Source organism: Pseudorca crassidens, chromosome 14 (genome assembly GCF_039906515.1).
Source record: "Pseudorca crassidens isolate mPseCra1 chromosome 14, mPseCra1.hap1, whole genome shotgun sequence".
In the NCBI taxonomy this organism is placed as follows: domain Eukaryota; kingdom Metazoa; phylum Chordata; class Mammalia; order Artiodactyla; family Delphinidae; genus Pseudorca; species Pseudorca crassidens.
In genome coordinates this window covers 57,712,019-57,735,535 of record NC_090309.1, presented here as the reverse complement: position 1 = coordinate 57,735,535, position 23,517 = coordinate 57,712,019, and the positions used below count along the sequence as shown (strand labels likewise).

At 45.4% G+C, this 23,517-nt stretch overlaps 1 long non-coding RNA gene and 1 other non-coding gene across 5 annotated transcripts in view; both read left to right on the top strand.

The window, feature by feature from the left end:
- Nucleotides 1-1,831: 1,831 nt before the first annotated feature.
- The window catches only part of LOC137205242 (uncharacterized), a 169,233-nt gene continuing 147,547 nt past the window's right edge, over nt 1,832-23,517 (top strand). Inside the window, exons 1-2 of one of the 4 annotated variants that reach the window (XR_010934069.1) lie at nt 1,832-2,164; nt 4,499-4,560. This is a non-coding gene — a long non-coding RNA (uncharacterized lncRNA). Of the gene's footprint in view, nt 2,165-2,331; nt 2,476-4,498; nt 4,561-23,517 lie in introns of those variants that run through there. The other 3 variants (XR_010934068.1, XR_010934066.1, XR_010934067.1) reach the window with 3 other exon arrangements.
- TRNAI-UAU (transfer RNA isoleucine (anticodon UAU)) lies at nt 2,174-2,266 on the top strand. Its single transcript is given in 2 exon segments — nt 2,174-2,211; nt 2,231-2,266. It is a non-coding gene; the product is annotated as a tRNA-Ile (tRNA).

Sequence of the window (23,517 nt, the reverse complement as noted above, 5' to 3'; positions counted from 1 at the left end):
CAACCAGGGTCAGTCAGTATCTGCTGAACCAATACTGTTAAGGAGTAAGTCCATGAAAGCGGAGAGTGGGAAGGGAAGCTGGACCACCAGGGGCCATTTTTTTTTTTTTTCAGGGGCCATTTTTGCTGCTTATAGTTCACCAGGCAGATTCTACCTGAGGGATTCAGGAGGGAGAAAGAGCAGACTCGGCAGATGCTACTGGATTTGAGAAGATGCTGTGTATGAGTCTACAACTTACTTTCTTGTCTTTCAGGAAATTAACCCCTTTCAATTTAGGGGGAAAAATTATTCCCACCTGGGGGCAAATCATGCATTTACTTTTGGAACTTGTTCCATCTTTTGGGAGGGACTTATTTCAAAGGCTCACTCTCTGCTGCCCTTGATTTACCAAGGACTTGCCAAAGCACGCTCCAAGGAGCCCTAATCCTGGTGTGTTGTAAACAGCTCTGCATCCCACCATCTGCCTAGTACCTGATGGGATCTTGCAAGGGTGTTGACCATCCCCCTTCTGAGCTCTTGCTCTGGATGTGTGTCTCTCACAGTTTACAAACCACCAGGAGAGGCTCGCCTATCTCCTTTCTCTGGGTGCACAACCAGTCTGTACAAAGCAATGAACTTCCTGAAAACACCTTCAGGAGGCCTCTGCCTTAAACAGAACCTGTGCTTGTCTCATCATCTGCCTGATCTCTCTAATCTCTTCTGCTCCAATTTCAAGGCTCTTCTACAATCGTACTCTCGACCTCATCACCTGAACACAACCTGTTAATGTGGGTTAGTCACCATCAAGGTGATTATGCATGATCTTTATTCTGCCCCCATCACTTGCTCATACTGGTTCTGAAATCTATTGACATGGTGCTCTGTTGTTTACTCTTCTGGCTCTCCCAGGAAAGCAGAGGTCACCGGAACAGGGTGACCAACATGCCAACAGAGGCCCAGGAGACAATCGACTGATGCAACGCCAGAGGAAGGGGGGGGGGGAGGGGGGCATTTTGTGGAGGAGGCTACAGCTACCCTCCCAGAGGGATGCAGGTTCCTAGCAGAGTTATCAGTCAAGGGCAGTAGGCACAGTGCCTAGAGCCCCCCAAATGTTTACATTTTAATTTTTTTTTGAAATCATAAATATAATAATGAATGTAACAATAAATCCAGCCTGGATTATATTTGTGGTTTGTAGTAGCAAAATATAATTTTAAAAAATTTTTGTTGTTTTGATGGACAAAGTGGCCCACGAAGACAAAAGTGTGTAAGGCACAGGACAGTCATAATTCGGCCCTGGGTACGGTTTACACTTTCTGGTTTTAAAAAAAGAAATGGATATCCAGATATTTGTAGGGGACCTCTTGTTTTTAAATATTAGGAACTCGCTTTAAAATTAAACAAAACATACACGTCGTGGCCCAACAAAACACGTGGAGCTTAGCTTGCACCCTCTTGAAGGCCTGGGCTATCACCGTGTCCCCAGAATGCCCGTGGTTGGACACGATCCGAGCACCCCGCTCAGGATGTAAGAAGGGGCAGGAGAAAGCCTTCGGGTCAGGACAAGGGTCTGACGGTTAAATCTCTGCCCGGTCCGGTCTTGGAAGCTCGGTCGCCACTCCGGCCCAGGCGCTCCCTGGCTGCCCCACCGGCAGGCGCGGGCTTTGCTCATTCACGGGTTTTCCCGCTCCTGCCGACTTCCAGGGCGGCGCGGGGGGTAGGGGGGTGGGCTCCTCCAGCTCACCGGTCACGCGGGGGCGCGGGTCAGAGGCGACAGTCCAGGGCATCTCCCCGCTCGGCCCCACCCCTCGGAACAAGGCCCGCCCGCCGGCCGCAGCCCGGTTCCCGGACTAGGCCTGCTTCTCGCGGGGCCTGCTCCTGGGAGGCGAAACTCCACACTGAGGGCGCGGAGGTGGTTTCAGACCGCAGCGCCCGGGCTCCTCCTCCCGCGCTACCCAGGGAGGCGGGCTGTGCTCTTTTCAAGGTCCCGCCAAAGGGCCCCGCCCTCCCGGAGGGAGACCTAGCAGCCTTCCCTCCTACACTAGGCCGGGGACCGCCGGACCGGAAGCTGCGGGGTCTCGGGGCCCCGGTTCGTTCTCGCCTAGCCGCAAGCCGCGGGTGCGCATGCTCCGCGAAGGCCCGCACAGGGCCCGGGTGAACCCTGATAGAGCCATCGCGAGGCGGGGTAAGCGGAGCTCCAGTGGCGCAATCGGTTAGCGCGCGGTACTTATACAGCAGTACATGCAGAGCAATGCCGAGGTTGTGAGTTCGAGCCTCACCTGGAGCATGACCCTTTTGGATACCCGCACCCCCCTTTTACCCCCTTGCTCAAGGGAACGAGTCAGTCTCTCTTTAGTCTCCTCAGTTCCTGTCTCTCACTGCTCTGCTTGCACGTCCTGCTTCGCTGCAGGCAGGAAGCCGCTCTCCTTGGCGCCTCACTCGCTTTCCAAGCTACTTGTTGCCCCCGCGCAGTGCACCGTCCAGCCGCCCGAACCCGTACGTTTACCTGCTGCTCCCTCTTCCTAGGCATTTCCTTTAACGGCAGTCCCGGGTCCCGGTACCGGGGATGAGGACGGGAAGTCCCGGGGCGCTGCACCGGTGATGGGACCCTACCTGGGCCTCGTCATCGAAAATTCCAGGCGCCCTCTCTACGGGGCGTGCCCGAGTTCCCGGCGCCGGTTCCCTGCTGTTGCCCCTCACCCAGGGCCGGGAGCGGCGTGGTGAGCGCTGGCTGTCGGGGCCCGAGCGGGGCGACCGCTCCCGCGAGCTGGGGCCCGAGGCCCAGCGCAGGGCCTCAAGTGAAGCAGTCGCTCTCCTCCTTTTTAACTATGGGTTGGCCAAAAAGTTCGTTCGGGTTCTTCCGTAACATCGTCACCGAAACCGCGAACGAAAACCCGAACGAACTTTTTGGCCAACTCAATGCTGATAACTGGTCGTTGCCGCCTTCCCCCGATCTGCAGAACCCCTAGACCGCGGGCCCCTCTCCCTTACCCAGGCCTCCAGGCCTCCCTGGGCGGATTTGCAGTTTGGGAAAAGTGCCTGGGCGTTTCCCTCCCCCTATCTGTGCCCCTGCTCCCCGGTGTCAGTCAGGAGTGGTGGAATTCGCTGGCAGACGGGAGAACAGACGTTTTCTAGGGATATCCTTTCCGGCCTGCTGCACACCCCAGGTTCAGAAGTACCCCCGGGGAGCAGGAAATATGCCAGCTGGGTTTTGAAATCTTCCAGCACGCGAACATTCTGAGGCAGGAGGGCCGCTTTGTCAGGGGGTGGACGGATGCCCCACATCTTCAGGAGGTGGGGTGAAGTAGGGAGCAAGCTTAGTTGGGATGAGAGGCCTCCCGGACGTGTTCTCCCGAAAGAGTGGTTTCAGCTGTTTTTATGGGCGTGCTAGGAGTTAACTCCTGGGATGGAAATACTACCAGGAGCGGTGAGAAGCAAGACCTAGAAAGCTCGGAGGTAGTGGGTGGAAGGTGGAGCTCTTGTCTGTCTCCTCGGCTGCTAATCCCAGCCCCAGATTCCGAAAGGGGAGCCCCATGCCTCCTGAAATGTGAGAAAATCCTTCCACCTCACCCAACCTGGCTGCCAGTTCCTCGCTGAACCGGATCTTTTCGCTCACAGGCTCATCCTCAGCAGATGGTTGAGTGCTCCCCTTTAGAATTCTAGCCAGCCTGGAAGCAAACATCTATCCCCAACCCCCACCAAAAAAAGTTTGCTTAATTTTTTTTAAAAAACAGGTTTATCGAGATATAATTTATATACCCTACAATTCACCCATTTAAAATGTACAATTCAACGAATTTTAGTACATTTACAGATATGTGCAACCATCACCACAGTCAATTTTAGAACATTTTCATCAACTCAATAGAAAATCCTGTATCCTTTAGCTATCACCTCACCCTACCCCTAAATAACCACTAATCTACTTTCTGTATCTACATTTACCTATTCTGGACTTTCATATGAATGGAATCATGTAATATGCGGTCTTTTGTGACTGGCTTCTTTCAGTTATCCTAATGTTTTCAAGATTCATCCACATCCTACCTTGTATTGGTGCTTCATTTCTTTTTTACGGCTGAATAATATTCCGTTATATGGATTCTTCCCAATTTTGAACAATGGAGAAAAGGTTGGCATTTTAAACACATTTGCTGAAAACTGCTTTTTATAAGGGAATTAATTTTAAAATGTACAAAGCATAAAAACAGTCACCCTTGCCAAGTGTATGTTTTTAACCTTAAGAGGTTATCACTGCAAGAACTGGTAAGATATTTCCAAGAGCTCAGCCAAGAGCTGAGCACGGAGCAGTTTCCTCACGTGGACAGAAATGCATGAATGAAAGGTCATTCTGCCCAACTCCCTATCCATGTTGGAGTCCCTTCTGCAAAACCCTAGCTCCTATTTGAAAAGTTCTAGCATCAAAATGTCATTTCTTCACAAGATGATGCATTCCACTTTCTGTCAACTCTCATGGTTAGAACATTCTTCCTCTTAAATATTGTTTCTGTCCCTATAGGTTATTGCTGGAATGGTGGTGGTTTGGGGAACTCTTTTTTGGTGAGACGGTCAAGTGGGAAGGTAAGAAGCTAAATTATCAATAGTTGCCCTTGCTCTATTTAATCTGGAAATCACCAGATAGATTATTAGTGGATTATAAACAAACAAATAGACCACTGGCAGATTTGTAGATCAATGTCTTAATGTGAGGTTGATAGGATTTTTAAAGGGTGTGATGGGTGATAAAGATCAAATCAGAAAATTATGGGAACATGCTATAATAACCATAAAGTACTCCATATACAGGTGTAAGGAGGTGACATTCCTATCACCACAAAACTAGTGGATTAGGCCTATATGCAATGTATGGTGGCTTTAAGGAGGAAGACGGGTAAATATGAGGTGGATGAACCCAGAAGGTAGGTTGAAGTTATAGCTGAACAGCTGTAGACGTCTAGCTGGAGACAAGCCTGACCTACCTACCCGTTGAAATCCGTTGAACTCTATTGAACTATGCACACAGGTTGACATTAGCTTTGTAGATGGCTTTGGATGGGCTTATTAAAACTGTGTGTGATACAAAGCTGGAAGGGAGTGCAAATTCAGTAGAATTTCGAGGAAGAGTGGAGCCAATCCAGGGACAAATATTTCTGACAAATGACAAGATGCAATTTGATGGAGATAACTGTAAGCCTGTGTTCAGTTCTGAGTTCAGTGTGGGGCGTGCCTGGCTTGACAGCTGTTTGCATATAAAGGATCTGGGCATTTCGGATATGCACAACCTCAGTTGTCCTGGCCGTGTGATTCAACTGTTAAGAATGTCAGCCAATTATTAATGCATTACTATATAATGCATTACATGTTGTGGCGTCAGAGATCACAAAACAACAGTCTGTGGAACAAATCCAGCCTCCAGACAGGTTTTGTTTGGCTTTCTAGCACTGACTTGCAAGTGTTTAAATTTTTAAAAATCGTTTGCCTGCATATTGGGAGGTTTTACTGAAATGCCTAGATTTCAAGTTTCTAATGAAAAATTAGAAGACTTGGCCATCTCGGGCCCTTATTCCCACATGGCAACATTGGCTGCCCCCTTTGGATGGGCAGGTGATCTTTCGTTTGCCGTGGTCCTACCACTCTCCATTAATCCTCGCAGAGGTGGGTACCAGCTGCTTGCTTTGCTGTTTTCTTAACCCCTGACTCATTTCTCTCATTTGTGACCTACGTTGACTGTGTGGATCAAGGTAGGGAATACTCATGTTGAAGTCAGCCTGAGGGCTGTGATCTGGGTGAACACAGCCCATTTAAAATTCAACAAAACAAAACTCCAGTTCTTTGTTATGGAAAATTTCAAACATACCCAAAATAGAGAAAATAGTATATTTAACCACCCTGTATCCATCCATCACTACTTTCAAGAATTGTCAACGTTATTTCATCTATCTCGTTCCCACAACATTCTCCCCTACCCTAGCACTGTCACCAGAATATTTTAAAGGAAACCCCAGCTATGGTTTAATTTAACTTGTAAATACCTCAGTATGTATACCCAACAGGTAACCACTTTTAAAAAGAGCATAACCATAGTACCATTAGTACACCTAACAAGAGTAATAATAGAAACTCTGCATCATCTAACACCTCGTCTGTGTTCAAATGTCCACACTTATCTCTGAAAGATATTTTTATGGTTGGTTGGTTTGAATCGAGATCCAAACAAGGTCCATACATTACATTCGATCAATGTATCTTTTAAATTTCTTACCAATTACCCACTCCCTTTTTTGATATTTATTGATCTATAGAATCTCCCGCAGGATTTGGCTAATTCCATCCTCAAGGAATCCTTTCACAAGTTCTTCAGTCCCCCCTGACAATTAGATCTAGAAGCTTGGTAATATTAAGATGCAATTTTTTCTTTTTGCAAAAATAGATTGTAGGTGGTACTATATACTATTGTATCACAAGAGAGAAAGTACATAATGTCTGGTTGTTCCACTTTTACTGATGTTAATTTTACTGGTGATTTCAGATGTGGTCAGCCTGGTCCATCCATTACAAAATGCCACATCAGCCTCTAACCTAACGGTTTTAGCATCTGTTGATGCTCCTTGTCTAGATTTATTATTGTATTAAGGATTACTCAACAAGGGTTTTCTAATTCAATTATTCCTTCTGTATTTATAACTGTCATTCTTAAAAACCCCCTTTTTCCATCGACTTTTTGGTTTTCCTAAAGCACAATTCACATAGAAAAGACCAGGTAATATTCCTGGACTCTTTTCCTTTTTCTGCTAGTCTTTAGAATAATGAATTGATGCTCTAACAACTCCCAAAGGTGACCAATTAGTTTTTTTAAATTTTACAGCATTTTTTTTTAAAGTATTTGACATACAATGAACTGCCTGAATGATGCTGAGTAGCTTTTCTAGTGCTTATTAGATATTCAGATATCTTCTTCGGTGAATTGTCCATTCAAATCTTTTGTCTGTCTTTTATTGGGTTGTTTGTCTTTTCATTATTGAGTTATAAGAGTTTTTGTCTATTCTAGATATAATTCCTATGTTGGAGATATGTTTTGTAAATAATTTCTCCCGGTTTGTGGTTTGAATTTTCATTTTCTTAACGGTGTCTGTCGAAAAGCAAACTTTTAAATTTTGATAAAGTTCAATTTATAAAATTTTTTTCCATTATGGATGATACTTTTGGTGTTATATCTAAGAAATTTTTGCCTAACCCAATGTCACCAAGATTTTATTCTATGTTTTAGCTCTTACATTTAGGAGTTAACTTTTGTATATGATGTGAGTTAGAGGTCTAAATTTTTCTTTTTTTGTATGTGGATATCCAATTCTGGCACCATTTGTTGAAAAGCCTATCCTTTCCTGATTGAATTGCCTTGACACATTGTCAAAAATGAATTGACCTTAGCTGTGTTGGTCTTTTGTTGGACTCTCATTCTATTCTGTTGAGCTATATGTCAGTGTGGTGTTATGTGTGGATTACTATAATCATATAATTTGTATGAATCATGATTCAATTATATGATTATAGTAATCCACACATAATGCTATATATATATGTATATATATATAAATAAACTTTAGGGTCAGTTTGCCAATTTCTATGAAAATATCCTGGGATTTTTACAAGAATTCTGTTGAAGGTATTGATCCACTTGAGGAGAATTGCCTCTTTAACAATATTGACTCTTCTGATGCTATAAGCAAGTTATACATGTCTCCACTTATTTAGGGCTTTAATTTCTTTAAGCAATGTTTTGTTGTTTTCAGTATTGAAATGTTGTATTATTTCTTCCTTAAATATTTGGCAGGATTCACTGGTGAAGCACTGTGGGCCTGCAGTTTTCTTTGTAGGAAGTTTTCTCTTTAAAACCCTCCAAACTGAATTTCTTTAATAGATTTGGGGGCTATGCAAGTTACCTATTTATTCTTGAGTGAGCTTTGGTACTTTGTGTCTTTCAAGAAATTTGTGTATTTCGTTAAAGTTATTGAATTTATTAGCATAAAGTTATTCATAATATTCCCTTCTTGTCTGTAGGATCTGTAGTGCTTTCCCCTCTAATTTCTGATATTGGTAATTTATGGTTCCCTCCCCACCCCGATCAGTCTCAGAAGATGTTTTCCACTTTTATTTATCTTTTCAAATATCTAGTTTTGGGTTTCATTGGTTTTTCTTTATTGTCTTCCTGCTTTTCATCTGATTCTGATGCACTGGAGAATGTATACTGTGCTGCTGCTGGACAGTGTGCTCTGTCAATGTCAATTATATCAAGTTGGTTTATAGGGCTCTTCAAGCCTTCTATACCGTTGATTTTTCTGCCTGCTTGTTCTGTCTGTCACTGAGAGAAGGGCATGAAAATAACCGACTGCAATGATAGGTTTTTCTATCTTTTAGTTCTATCTTTTCCTCCTTCATGTTGCTGGAAGCTCTGTTATTGGCTGTATACATGTTTAGGACTGTTATGTTCTCTTTTTTTAAAAAAAATTATTTTTATTGGGCTTCCCTGGTGGCGAAGTGGTTGAGAGTCCGCCTGCCGATGCAGGGGGCACAGGTTCGTGCCCCGGTCCGGGAAGATCCCACATGCCACAGAGCGGCTGGGCCTGTGAGCCATGGCCACTGAGCCTGCGTGTCCGTAGCCTGTGCTCCACAACGGGAGAGGCCACAACAGTGAGAGGCCCGCATACTGAAAAAATAAAATTTTTATTTATTTATTTTTGGCTGTGTTGGGTCTTCGTTGCTGCGGGTGGGCTTTCTCTAGTTGCAGCGAGCAGGGGCCACTCTTTGTCGTGGTGCATGGCCTTCTCACTGCAGTAGCTTCTCTTGTTGCAGAGCACGGGCTCTAGGCATGCGGGCTTCAGTAGTTGTGGCACGTGGGCTCATTAGTTGTGGCTGGTGGCTTCTAGAGAGCAGGCTCAGTAGTTGTGGCACATGGGCTTAGTTGCTCCACGGCATGTGGGATCTTCCCAGACCAGGGCTTGAACCCGTGTCCCCTAGCATTGGCAGGCAGATTCTTAACCACTGCGCCGCCAGGGAAGCCCCTTAACTGTTACATTCCTTTAAATACTCTGTTTAATGAGTTGATTCCTTCTATTTAAAACTTTCATTGCACCCTTCCCTCCATACCTAGTCTTTTCATTCATTTGCTCTTAGCCTTCTTTCCCTTTTTTCTTCTAAATTTATTTTTATCTTCGCCTGTCTATTTTTTTCTTCTTTTTAACATAAACTGTAAAACTGAATTCTCTTTAAGTGTTTCTATGCTCCTTGCTGTCTGGTGGGCCCCTTGGGAGCAGAGGCAGGCAGCTGGGGTGGAGTTCATGCTGGGGGCGAGCCTGGTGGGGTGAGGATCGTTCCCCTCTTCTGTTGGTTTCCTGCCTTTCCCCACAGAGTCCTTGACAACCCCTGACCTTAATGATCCAGATGCCCCTCTTACTTCCCATAACACTAAGCCATCCATGATGACTACAGTTGAAACTCCAAGGAATATGGATCCCAGAGAAGAGCGGGCTGAAGACGGTTATATGACTTGCTTTCAGATATTCATGAAAGGAGTAGATATATTCAGTCTTGACCTAGAGGGAAGAACATGAACTTAGAACTACAGCCCACGGCGACTTCCCTGGTGGTCCAGTGGTTAAGACTCCATGCTCCCTATGCAGGGGGCCTGGGTTCCATCCCTGGTCAGGGAACTAGATCCTGCATGCCGCAACGAAGACCTGGGGCAGCCAAATTAATAAATAAGTAAATATTAAAAAACAAACCAAAAAACCCCCAAAAAAACTATAGCCCATGGGCGATGATGACAAGGAAACAAATTTACTTTTAAAATGATTAGCAGTGTTGAGAAATGGGGTGGGTTGACTGGTGAAGGGGCGTGTTTCCCAACTTTAAAAGTGATTAAACTGAAGCTGTAATGTAGTAGAAGAGAATCTTGCATTGGTTGAGGGGTTGGTGAGGCTTCTTAGATCTCTTTTAATGCTACGATTCTTAGTTCTGTTTTCAGAAAAGAGACATTGTACCTTAGATTTTGTTATTATCTTCCCAGCTCCTATTTCCCCTTTCAGAGACGGGCATGTGACTCAAAACCTACCAGAGTCCTTCCATGGGATGTTTCTATCTTGAGCTATCTGGGAGGAGACTTTTTTTCTTTCTGTTTAGAAACATAAAGAATATAAATCCAGAGCTTCCTGCAGCTTCCAGATATCTTTCTAGTTGAGCTATTTGGCCTGGGAGAACAAAGGCTACATTTAATGCGAAGCAGGGAGATAAAGAGGTCGGCAAGTGTTTGAGTCTCTGATTCTAAACGACTAGCTTCATCAGTTCTCTTTCTGTGGTTTGAATGTTCAAGCTAAAAAAATGCCCCTTTGGGGCTTCCCTGGTGGCGCAGTGGTTAAAAATCCGCCTGCCAATGCAGGGGACACGGGTTCAAGCCGGGTTCAAGCCCTGGTACAGGAAGATCCCACACACTGTGCAGCAACTAAGCTCGTTCGCCACAACTACTGAGCCTGCGCTCTAGAGCCCACGAGCCACAACTACTGAGCCCATGAGCCACAACTACTGAGCCCGCAAGCCACAACTACTGAAGCCCGTGCGCCTAGAGACTGTGCTCTGCAACAAGAGAAACCACCGCAATGAGAAGTTGCAGGTGCACTGCAACAAAGAGTAGCCCCTGCTTGCTGCAACTCCCGCGCACAACAACCAAGACCCAGTGCAGCCAAAAATAAATAAATAAAATAAATAAATTTATATATTAAAAAAAGTGCCCCTTTGCATTTGGCCAGTTAAGGGTTTCTCACTTGTAACCAAAAGGGGTCTCGACTTGTGCAACTGTTATTGTACAAAATATCATTTTACATCGATGACTGATTTTTCAAATTTCTTAATGAGTATTCCTTTAAGAAGGAAAAGGCAGTATCCAATCACTTAAACAGGCCTGGGGATAAAGTTAATAGATACTTCTCCATGCCTTTGTACAAAGCCCAGCCCTCCCCATCAGCACACTTGCCATCTCCACTTGAGTGACTCATCCAAAGCACAACACTTGATTTTTTTCCCCCTCCCAAACCTGCTTCTCCCCTCGTCTTTCCCATCCCACAAATGGTCCTTTCGTCCATTCACCTGGATTCTAAGTGAAAAGCTTAGGTGGCAGCTTTTATGGTCCCCTTTTGCTCCCCCCTAGATCTAATCCATCAAGTCCCGAGTCTCCCTCCAGTATGTATCCTGGACCCTGCCCTTCTCTCCATCCACAGTTTCTGTCATCTCCTGCTTGGACTCTGCAGGAGCCTCTGAACTGACTCCCTGTCTCCACTTCTCATCGCTCTTGTCTCTTCTTCACACAGAAGCCCAAATGGGCCTTTAATAACACAAATCAGATCCTGTCATTTCCTTGCTTAAAACCACTGACAGCTTTCCATTGCATACAGAATAAAATGCACAGGCCTGCAGTGGTGTCTGCACCAGCCCCTGCCCGCCTCTCCAACCTCAGCTCCTGTCACTCTACCCCTGCTTACTATGCTCCAGCCACCCTAGTCTTTCTATTTCTTGTTTCTGCCTCAGGCCCTTTGTAACAGCCATTCCTTCTCCTGGAACATCTTTGCCCAAATCTTAGGGGGCTGGCTCCTTAATTTTCAGGGCTCAGTCCGATATCACCTCCTCAGGGGTGCCTTTGGATATACTATAGTAGTATTTAGTACTATCAAAAATTACTGGTTAGATAGCCTCATCCACCAGAGGGCAGACAGCAGAAGCAAGAAGAACTACAATCCTGCAGCCTGTGGAACAAAAACCACATTCACAGAAAGATAGACAAGATGAAAAGGCGGAAGGCTATGTACCAGTTGAAGGAAAAAGATAAAACCCCAGAAGAACAACTAAATGAAGTGGAGATAGGCAACCTTCCAGAAAAAGAATTCAGAATAATGATAGTCAAGATGATCCAGGACCTCGGAAAAAGAATGGAGGCAAAGATTGAGAAGATGCAAGAAATGTTTAACAAAGACCTAGAAGAATTAAAGAACAAACAAACAGAGATGAACAATATAATAACTGAAATGAAAACTACACTAGAAGGAATCAATAGCACAATAACTGAGGCAGAAGAACGGATAAGTGACCTGGAAGACAGAATGGTAGAATTCACTGCTGCAGAGCAGAATAAAGAAGAAAATATGAAAAGAAATGAAGACAGCCTAAGAGACCTCTGGGACAACATTAAACGCAACAACATTCGCATTATAGGGGTCCCAGAAGGAGAAGAGAGAGAGAAAGGACCAGAGAAAATATTTCAAGAGATTATAGTCGAAAACTTCCCTAACATGGGAAAGAAAATAGCCACTCAAGTCCAGGAAGCACAGAGAGTCCCATACAGGATAAACCCAAGGAGAAACGTGACGAGACACATAGTAATCAAACTTGCAAAAATAAAGACAAAGAAAAATTATTGAAAGCAGCAAGAGAAAAATGACAAAGAACATACAAGGGAACTCCCATAAGGTTAACAGCTGATTTCTCAGCAGAAACTCTACAAGCCAGAAGGGAGTGGCATGATATACTTAAAGTGATGAAAGGGAAGAACCTACAACCAAGGTTTACTCTACCCGGCAAGGATCTCGTTTAGGTTCGATGGAGAAATCAAAAGCTTTACAGACAAGCAAAAGCTAAGAGAATTCAGCACCACCAAACCGGCTCTACAACAAATGCAAAAGGAACTTCTCCAAGTGGGAAACACAAGAGAAAAAAAGGACTAACAAAAACAAACCCAAAACAATTAAAAAATGGTCATAGGAATATACATATTGATAATTACCTTAAAGGTGAATGGATTAAATGCTCCAACCAAAAGACACAGGCTTGCTGAATGGATACAAAAACAAGACCCGTCTATGTGCTGTCTACAAGAGACCCACTTCAGACCTAGGGACACATACAGATTGAAAGTGAGGGGATGGAAAAAGATATTCCATGCAAATGGAAATCAAAAGAAAGTGGGAGTAGCAATACTCATATCAGTTAAAATAGACTTTAAAATAAAGAATGTTAGGGCTTCCCTGGTGGTGCAGGGGTTGAGAGTCCACCTGCCGATGCAGGGGACACGGGTTCGTGCCCCGGTCTGGGAAGATCCCACATGCCGCGGAGTGGCTGGGCTCGTGAGCCATGGCCGCTGAGCCTGCGCATCCAGAGCCTGTGCTCCGCAATGGGAGAGGCCACAACAGTGAGAGGCCCACGTACTGCAAAAAAAAATAAAAATAAAGAATGTTACAAGAGACAAGGAAGGACACTACATAATGATCAAGGGATCAATCCAAGAAGAATATACAACAATTATAAATATATATGCACCCAACATAGGAGCACCTCAATACATAACGCAACTGCTAACAGCTATAAAAGAGGAAATTGACAGTAACACAATAATGCTGGGGGACTTTAACACCTCACTTACACCAATGGACAGATAATCCAAAATGAAAATAAATAAGGAAACAGAAGCTTTAAATGACACAATAGACCAGATAGATTTAATTGATATTTATAGGACATTCCATCCAAAAACAGCAGATTACACTTTCTTCTCAAGTGCACACGGAACATCCTCCAGGATAGATCACATCTTGGGTCACAAATCAAGCCACAGTAAATTTAAGAAAATTGAAATCATATCAAACATCTTTTCTGACCACAACACTATGAGACTAGAAATCAATTACAGGGAAAAAAACGTAAAAAACACAAACACGTGGAGGCTAAACAATACGTTACTAAATAACCAGAGATCACTGAAGAAATCAAAGAGGAAATCAAAAAATACCTAGAGAAAAATGACAGTGAAAACACAACGATCCAAAACCTATGGGATACAGCAAAAGCAGTTCTAAGAGGGAAGTTTACAGCTATACAAGCCTACCTCAAGAAACAAGGAAAATCTCAAATAAACAATCTAACCTTACACCTAAGGGACTAAAGAAAGAAGGAAAAACAAAACCCGAAGTTCGCAGGAGGAAAGAAATCATAAAGATCAGAGCAGAAATAAATGAAATAGAAACAAAGAACACAATAGCAAAGATCAATAAAACTAAAAGCTGGTTCTTTGAGAAGATAAACAAAATTGATAAACCATTAGCCAGACTCATCAAGCAAAAGAGGGAGAGGACTCAAATCAATAAAATTAGAAATGAAAAAGGAGAAGTTACAACAGACACCGCAGAAATACAAAGCATCCTAAGAGACTACTGCAAGCAACTCTATGCCAATAAAATGGACAACCTGGAAGAAATGGACTAATTCCTAGAAAGGTATAACCTTCTAAGACTGAACCAGGAAGAAATAGAAAATATGAACAGACCAATCACAAGTAATGAAATTGAAATTGTGATTAAAAATCTTCCAACAAACAAAAGTCCAGGACCAGATGGCTTCACAGGTGAATTCTATCAAAGATTTAGAGAAGAGATAACACTCATCCTTCTCAAACTCTTCCAAAAAATTGTGGAGGAAGGAACACTCCCAAACTCATTCTATGAGGCCACCATCACCCTGATACCAAAACCACACAAAGATACTACAAAAAAAGAAAATTACAGACCAATATCACTGATGAATATAGATGCAAAAATCCTCAACAAAATACTAGCAAACAGAATCCAACAGCACATTAAAAGGATCATACACCATGATCAAGTGGGATTTATTGCAGGGATGCAAGAATTCTTCAATATATGTAAATCAATCAATGTGATAAACCATATTAACAAATTGAAGAATAAAAACCATATGATCATCTCAATAGATGCAGAAAAAGCTTATGACAAAATTTAACACCCATTTATGATAAAAACTCTCCAGAAGGTGGGCATAGAGGGAACCCACCTCAACATAATAAAGGCCATATACGACAAGCCCACAGCAAGCATCATTCTCAATGGTGAAAAACTGAAACCATTTCCTCTAAGGTCAGGAACAAGACAAGGATGTCCACTCTCACCACTATCATTCAACATAGTTTTGGGAGTCCTAGCCACGGCAATCAGAGAAGAAAAAGAAATAAAAGGAATACAAATTGGAAAAGAAGAAGTAAAACTGTCACTGTTTGCAGATGACATGATACTATACATAGAGAATCCTAAAGATGCCACCAGAAAACTACTAGAGCTAATCAATGAGTTTGGTAAAGTTGCAGGATACAAAATTAATGCACAGAAATCTCTTGCATTCCTATACACTAATGATGAAAAATCTGAAAGAGAAATTAAGGAAACACTCTCATTTACCATTGCAACAAGAAGAATAAAATACCTAGGAATAAACCTACCTAGGGAGACAAAAGACCTGTATGCAGAAAACTTTAAGACACTGATGAAAGAAATTAAAGATGATACCAAAAGATGGAGAGATATACCATGTTCTTGGATTGGAAGAATCAATATTGTGAAAATGACTCTACTACCCAAAGCAATCTACTGATTCAATGCAATCTCTATCAGATTACCAGTGGCATTTTTTATGGAACTAGAGCAAAAAATCTTAAAATTTGTATGGAGACACAAAAGACCCCGAATAGCCAAAGCAGTCTTGAGGGAAAAAAACGGAGCTGGAGGAATCAGACTCCCTGACTTCAGACACTTACTACAAAGCTACAATAATCAAGACAATATGGTAGTGGCACAAAAACAGAAACATAGATCAATGGAACAAGATAGAAAGCCCAGAGATAAACCCACGCACCTATGGTCAACTAATCTATGACAAAGGAGGCAAGGATATACAATGGAGAAAAGACAGTCTCTTCAATAAGTGGTGCTGGGAAAACTGAACAGCTACATGTAGAAGAATGAAATTAGAACACTCCCTAAAACCATACACAAAAATAAACTCAAAATGGATTAGAGACCTAAATGTAAGACCAGACACTATAAAACTCTTAGAGGAAAACATAGGAAGAACACTCTTTGACATAAATCACAGCAAGATGGTTTTTTTTCTTTTAGCAAGATCTTTTTTGATCCACCTCCTAGAGTAATGGAAATAAAAACAAAAATAAACAAATGGGACCTAATGAAACTTCAAAGCTTTTGCACAGCAAAGGAAACCATCAACAAGATGAAAAGACAACCCTCAGAATGGGAGAAAATATTTGCAAACGAATCAACGGACAAAGGATTAATCTCCAAAATATATAAACAGCTCATGCAGCTCAATATTAAAAAACAAATAACCCAATCCAAAGATGGGCAGAAGACCTAAATAGACATTTCTCCAAAGAAGACATACAGATGGACAAGAAGCACATGAAAAGCTGCTGAACATCACTAATCATTAGAGAAATGCAAATCAAAACTACAATGAGGTATCACCTCACACCAGTTAGAATGGGCATCATCAGAAAATCTACAAACAACAAACGCTGGAGAGGGTGTGGAGAAAGGGGAACCCTCTTGCACTGTTGGTGGGCATGGAAATTGATACAGCCACTATGGAGAGCAGTATGGAGATTCCTTAAAAAACTAAAAATAGAATTACCATATGATCCAGCAATCCCACTACTGGGCATATACGCAGAGAAAACTATAATTCAAAAAGACACATGCACCCCAATGTTCATTGCACTATTTACAATAGCCAGGACGTGGAAACAACCTAAATGTCCATCGGACAGATGAATGGATAAAGAAGATGTGGTACATATATACAATGGAATATTACTCAGCCATAAAAAGGAACGAAACTGGGTCATTTGGAGAGACCTGGATGGATCTAGAGACTGTCATACAGAGTGAAGTAAGTCAGAAAGAGAAAAACAAATATCGTATATTAACACATATACGTGGAACCTAGAAAAATGTTACAGATGAACCGGTTTGCAGGGCAGAAATTGAGACACAGATGTAGAGAACAAACATATGGACACCAAGCGGGGAAAGCGGCGGGGGGTGGGGATGGTGGTGTGATGAACTGGGCGATTGGGATTGACATGTATACACTGATGTGTATAAAACTGATGACTAATAAGGACCTGCTGTATAAAAAATAATTAAATTAAATTAAAAAATTAAAAAAAAATTACTGTGTTATGTAAGTGGCAGTTGCTTATCTCCCACCATTAGAATATTAGTTCCTCCTGTGCTGAGCTAATAGGCACTCAACAAATAATGAATGAATGAGTGCAAGATAATAGAGGAGCAACACATGGGTGCAAACGCTGAAGCTGAATGGAGAACGTGGGCCTCGTTGCTGCTGGTTTACTTTGCAGATTCAGGTCTGGAGCCTGGTTTTTACAAAGTTCTCTGGAGTCTTTCCAAGGTGTGTGCCGTGCCTCAGGTGGCTTCCCATCTAGTTGAAGAGTAGTGTTCCCCCCAGAAGCTGAAGAGAAAGCACAGAGAGTAGGGACAGTGACTTGGTGTTTATAATAACCTGGGGAATGTTACAACGCAGATTCCTGGGCTACAGCCTGCAATTCTGTGAAGCCCTAGAACCGGACTGTGTGGAAAGATAAGGACTAGGTGACCAATGCATCCAAGCTGGCCTGGGACACCCCAGTTTTAGCACCAAAGGTCTCTTACTTCCTGAAAATCCCTCATTCCCTGGCAAATGAGGTGGGTTGGTCACCCTCAACTGAAGGTGTTCAGAGAGGCAAATAGCAGTTGGTGGAGTAGCTTGGAATGGCTTTTTGGAGGAGCTGAGATAGAAACATTTCCCATCCTAGACTTTGGGTGTTGGCTATCCCTTCGGCCCTGCCTTTGGGTAAGTCTAGGTTTCCCAGGCACCGAGCCCAGACCGAAGGGAAAGGAAACCATTATTTCTTGAACACTTGCAATGAGCCAGTGGCTGCTGTAGGACCTTTATTACCTGATCTATTCCTCAGCAGCCTTTTTATTGCTCCCATTTTAGAGGCAGGGCACTGAGGCTCATGAGGTTATGTAATTGCCTGAGCTCAGACATACACCAACCAGAGGAGATGGGAGTGATCCACTCCACCTGACACAGAAGCCCAGGCCCTTTCTGTGTGTTTTGCTATGTGTATGGGGCTGTGTGTGTCAGAGATGTGGCTGGGACCTCAGCTTGACGGTCATCCATCAGCCCTCAGGATGGGGCTCTCCTGGGATCTAGGGAAGACCCCCAGTGACTAGACAGTGAAATAGTTAAGGAAGAGGCATCCAGGAGGTGTCGTCTGTCTTTGGGCAGCCTCCGGCCTAGCTGCACAGATGGCCCTGTACACCAGGTGGCGCTGTGGCTCTGCCGTAGGGGGCTCCCCCTAGGAGTGGAGCCCAAGCAGGGCAGCCACAAGACCAGCCACAGGACCAGCCGCAGGTCCAGCCACTGAGCCTTGTTTTATCTGCAGCCTGCAGGGCAACCTAGGGCCTGTCCAGAGCTTTCTGCCCTTCCCAGACTCTAGCAGGCCAAGAAGAGAGAGGGGAGAGAGGGACAGGAGGTCTGGAGAGGAGGAGGCTTGGGCCAATGCAGTCTTGGCAGTGAGGGTGACGGTTGAGTGCCGCTGTCAGGAGGAGGGGCAGGGACTTCTGTCCCGGGACTAATGGGACTCTAGCACAGATCATCTCCCAGTGTGCAGGAAACACATAGGGAAAAGTGGACTTGCTCCCTCATGGTGGGTGCAGGTTTGGGGCTTGGACAGAGAAGAGGTGCTTTTCCTATCCTACAGGCTGTTTTGTCCAGTGAAGGTCTGGGCTTTTGGGGAGGGATGGCCCCCAGTCATCTGCCTGTCAACCCCGTGCTGTAGCCAGGGCACCGAAAAGGTCCCCATCCGCTCTCTGGCTGTGCCTGCCGTTTGGGAAAATGACTCCTAGGATGCTGGCCCTTGGGAGCCGGATCTCTTATCACCTGTTTCCTGTATAAGGACTCATCTAGGGCTCTACCCCAGGGCTCAGGCCTTTTCGAGATTGTCATCAAAAAACAACATCACCGCGACAAACTTTTAACTCTTTTTTTATATATATATATATAAATTTATTTATTTATTGGCCGAGTTGGGTCTTTGTTGCTGCACGTGGGGTTTCTCCAGTTGTGGCGAGCGGGGGCTACTCTTTGTTGCGGTGTGCGGGCTTCTCATTGTAGTAGCTTCTCTTGTTGCGGAGCACGGGCTCTAGGCTTGTAGGCTTCAGTAGTTGTGGCTCGTGGGCTCTAGAGTGCAGGCTCAGTAGTCGTGGCGCATGGGCTTAGTTGCTCCGCGGCATGTGGGATCTTCCCGGACCAGGGCTTGAACCCGTGTCCCCTGCATTGGCAGGCGGATTCTCAACCACTGCACCACCAGGGAAGCACCCGATTTTTAAAATAAATTTATTTATTTTAGGCTGCGTTGGGTCTTCATTGCTGCGTGCAGGCTCTCTAGTTGTGGCGAGTGGGAGCTACTCTTCGTTGCAGTGCGTGGGCTTCTCATTGGAGTGGCTTCACTTGCTGCGGAGCTCAGGCTCTAGGCTTGTAGGCTTCAGTAGTTGTGGCTCGCGGGCTCTAGAGCACAGGCTCAGTATCTGTGACTCGCGGGCTCTAGAGCGCAGGCTCAGTAGTTGTGGCGCACGGGCTTAGTTGCTCCGCGGCATGTGGGATCTTCCCGGACCAGGGATCGAACCCATGTTCCCTGCACTGGCAGGCCGATTCTTAACCACTGCACCCCCAGGGAAGCCCCTTAACTCTTCCTTAACGCCCACACCAGTGCCAGAAAGCCATGATTTGCTATGTATCAGCTGCTTAGCAGTGGGCTTGGCCTGCAGGGTTGATTTCAGAACCTAAAATAATGTCCGACCTCGATGGCTGCAGCTTTCCTCCTGCTCCTTAATGCTTCCCCGCGTGGGCGGTGGCCTGTCAGGCCCTCCTCAGCCCCTCAGCACGCGTGAGTCAAGCAAAGCCCATCTGAGAGCGGGTTGTGAGGGTGGGGAAAGAGAGGGAGGGAGGGTGCAGGGGGGCTTTGGGAAAGAGGGGTGCCTGGAAGCGGGACAGGGGAGCAGAAAGCAGAGGGTGGGGCTGCTGGAGACAAACTTGGTCACTTTCACAGTTCTGCCTTGCCCTGCTGTCTGGGCTGAGGGCTGGGGAAGAAGTGCCCTTAGGAATTTTTTTTTTTTGGCCATGCTGCACAGCTTGTGGGATTTTAGTTCCCTGACCAGGGATTGAACCCAGGCCCTGGCAGTGAAAGCAAAAAGTCCTAACCACTGGACCGCCAGGGAATTCCCAGGAATTTTTTTTAATATTAAATTTTCATTCATCAACTGTTCACATAGACTCAATTAAAGTATTTTGTCTGATTTATCTTTAAAATGCCATCTGTTTCTTTTTCAGTCAGTAGGTAATACACTCAAAGTTTCAAAATTCAAAGAGTTCAAAGTAAGTAAACGTTTCCTTTAATATATAAAAGCACAACCTAATGTTCCCAACAAAAACCAGCAAGGACACCAAAAGACGTAGGTGGAAGAAACATATTAAGGGTATAGAAAACTTCCTCTGAGGCCTTTTATTTTGAGTTGTTTTTGATGTACAGAAGTTCCAACGTTTTAAGCCATGTCTTTCCCTGTACGAGCTCTTCTTTGCCTGGAAAGTCATTGCCTATCCTGAGATCAGTTCAATAGTCTTTTTCTTCAATTGTGTTTTCATGGCTTCATAATTTGCCCCCTAAGCCACCTCAGAGAAGTTTCTATTCGTGCTGTGGTTTTGAGATGGAAGGCTGGTGTGGCTACCTGAGGGTGGTGCCTTTGAAGGCCATTGGGGCTCAGACTCCAGCCCTGGCTCTGAACCGTACATCCTCTCCCCACTTGGCAGTTACTCACAGCAGGACAAGGCTGAGAGGGGCTAGCGTCCTTCTTGCTGGAAAAGAGGACCTGGGGAAACTGACTCTGCTGTGGGGACCTGGGACGTGGTAGGGCCAACTCTGTTCAACGTCTGGGTGCCTTTGTCAGCTGGTCTGAGGTGCAAGTCAGCTGGTGCCTTTGTCAGCTGGTGCCTTTGTCAGCTGGTCTGAGGTGCCTAGGGAGACCAAGTGTGGGCGATTCTGGTGGACAGCCTGTGACTTGGGGAGTCCTGCCCACCAGCCACAGGGCAGAGCTGGGATCCAGATCCTAGAGAATGGGGAACCAGGGAGGCCATAAGACTGAGAACTCTGAACAGGACCATGCAGGTGGGATGGGCCCTCTGAGGTATGGAGGAGCCCAATTCATCAGGACAGGCGTTGGTCCCGGCAGCCAGCCTGCTCTGTGGCATTTCAGAAGATGGTACCAGAGCAGCTGAAATGATCTGTGTGCTAATGTGTGTACGAATCCTTAGAAAACGTATCACTGTGGACATATATCAGGGCCTGAGCTACTACAGGGTCGTTATTACTGCCTGGTGCCTTAGTCCCAGCAGGAGGATGTAGATGCCCCCCTTCCCTCACACTATCTCCCTGGATGTTGGGGGTGACCCTAAGGGGGCCCCTCTCGTTTCCCAGGACACACTAGTCTGACCACTGAGCTGGGGACTCAGTTCTTGGCCAGGAGGCTTGAGATTAAATGTTGCCTTCAAGCCATCCTCAGTCATGTGATGTCAGAGAACATTCTGCTCTTTCTTGAGTATCAGTTTACTCATCCATAAAATGGGACAAATGATATTGCTCCAACCAGCAAACTCGATGACCAAATGGAGGAATAGGTGAGACACTGTTCTGGAAAAAGGAAAACGAATCATTCGAGGTCAGGATTCTGAGGTGGTCCACCCTGGGCCAGTGGAACATGGTTCCCCAGCTGGGCTGTCTCTCCCCAGGACTCCAGTAGGTGGCAGCATCGCCATCTGCGTGGGCTGCTCTCCACCCCCCGCCCCTCCTCCCAGACACCTTGGACCTCACTCAGTTCACACCCCGCATTCCCACCTCCCAGGGGAAGGAGGAGGGATCGGAAAGGCCTCTGAGACAGCGGCCAGGGCTAGGAGCCCAAATGCCTGGACGGGAAGGGCCTGGAAAGAGAATTAAAACCTTGTTCTTTCCCTCAAAAAAGCACAGATAGGGCAGGGGGAAGGGACCCGTTGTGTGTGAGCCCAAGAAGGTTGATGTGAGTGCTTGGGCGGGAGGGATGCCTCTGCCAGGACCTGTCCCACACCACCTGGAGGAGGCCAGGACTTGTCCTCTGCCAGGATCGTTGTCTTTAGTTGGACAGGCCAGCTGGAACTTCAGTGGGGGCAGGGCAGGGTCGTCTATTTTTGTGTGTGCAGTAGGGTTGAAAATTTCACTCACACTTCATCTGTGCAAAATAAAAAGTAATTTCTTTATTATGTAACTAATCTGGCCTTTCCCCCAAGCCCTATCTGATGAGTAGTGAGAAAAACAATGAAATGTTCAACTTGATTTAAACGTCAGGGGACCCAACAGTTTAGCCTGTCCTGTTAAGTGATGTTTGTTTCTCTTAAAGAAGAGTGTTCAGTTTTCAGATTGCCTTCCTAAGCTCCTCCCACGAAGATGAGATCGAGGTGTGTGGATGGACAAGGGCAGCTTATGTGACATCTGGTAGGAGCGAGGTGTTGGGATCCTGTGGTGTGGCGTCCTCTGGTTTCCCGGCAAGGTCCCTTCTGCCTGCTGGCCAGGGATTGTACTTGAAGCTGAGTTTGTAACTCGTGGTCTGGTCCCTCCTGGTCTGGCCAGAGCCCCTGTGGTGCCCCCAGCTGCCCAGCCCACTGGATTCTCCTGGCTAAACGCCCACAGGGCCTCCCACTGACCCAGCAGTGCCCCCTCCCTTCCTGTGGCATCTCCTTGTTGTGCAGCCATGACCCTGGCCACACTGCGGGCTCACAGCTTGGTAGCCAGGCATGTGGGAACTGCAGTTGGCCTGTGAAGCTGAACTCCGGAGGCTCCTCTGCCTTACCCGGAGCCCTGGCGTCAGAGGCAGAGAGGCCAGGTGGGTTCAGAGCAGCCTGGGAGACTGGGACAGGGCCCTCACCAGGGTTCCCTTTCTGGAGCAAAGCAGATGGGACTTCCTCTTCTTGCCTGGACATCCATTACATAAAATGTCATGATCACACCCAAGGAGAGACATGAAGGCATCCAGAAAATATGCTCTGAAGAGAATAGCCTGGTTTAGAAGACTTTTGACCTACCGCATAATCATATTTTGCGTGTCAGATGCCAAACATTACAGCATTTTTCTTTTGTGCTTTCTATGTCAAACCTCCATCCTAGTCTCTCCCCAGGCAGAGATGGATGCCTCGGGCCAAGGAAGATGAAGGTCATGTATTCATAAAGGCAAGAAAGGAAAGCACATTCATAAATTTTCAAATATCCTTTTATGCTTGAAATGTTACCAGCATTGGATAATGGAACCAAAGGAAACATAACAGCTAAAATGTGAAGGCTTTCTCCACAAGGATAATTCACTATCTTGGTCGTGTTAGACCCTGCCCTTTCAGGCAGGATACACAGTGAGTCAGAAGTAGATGCCACTCAGCATAAAAACGGTACACACTGTGAAAAGATGGCCCAGCCAAGCGGGAATCCTTCCTGAGCTCCCTGGGGCCAAGGCAAGACCAAGGCAGGCGTAGGATGAAAGGAAGGCTGTGATTGGT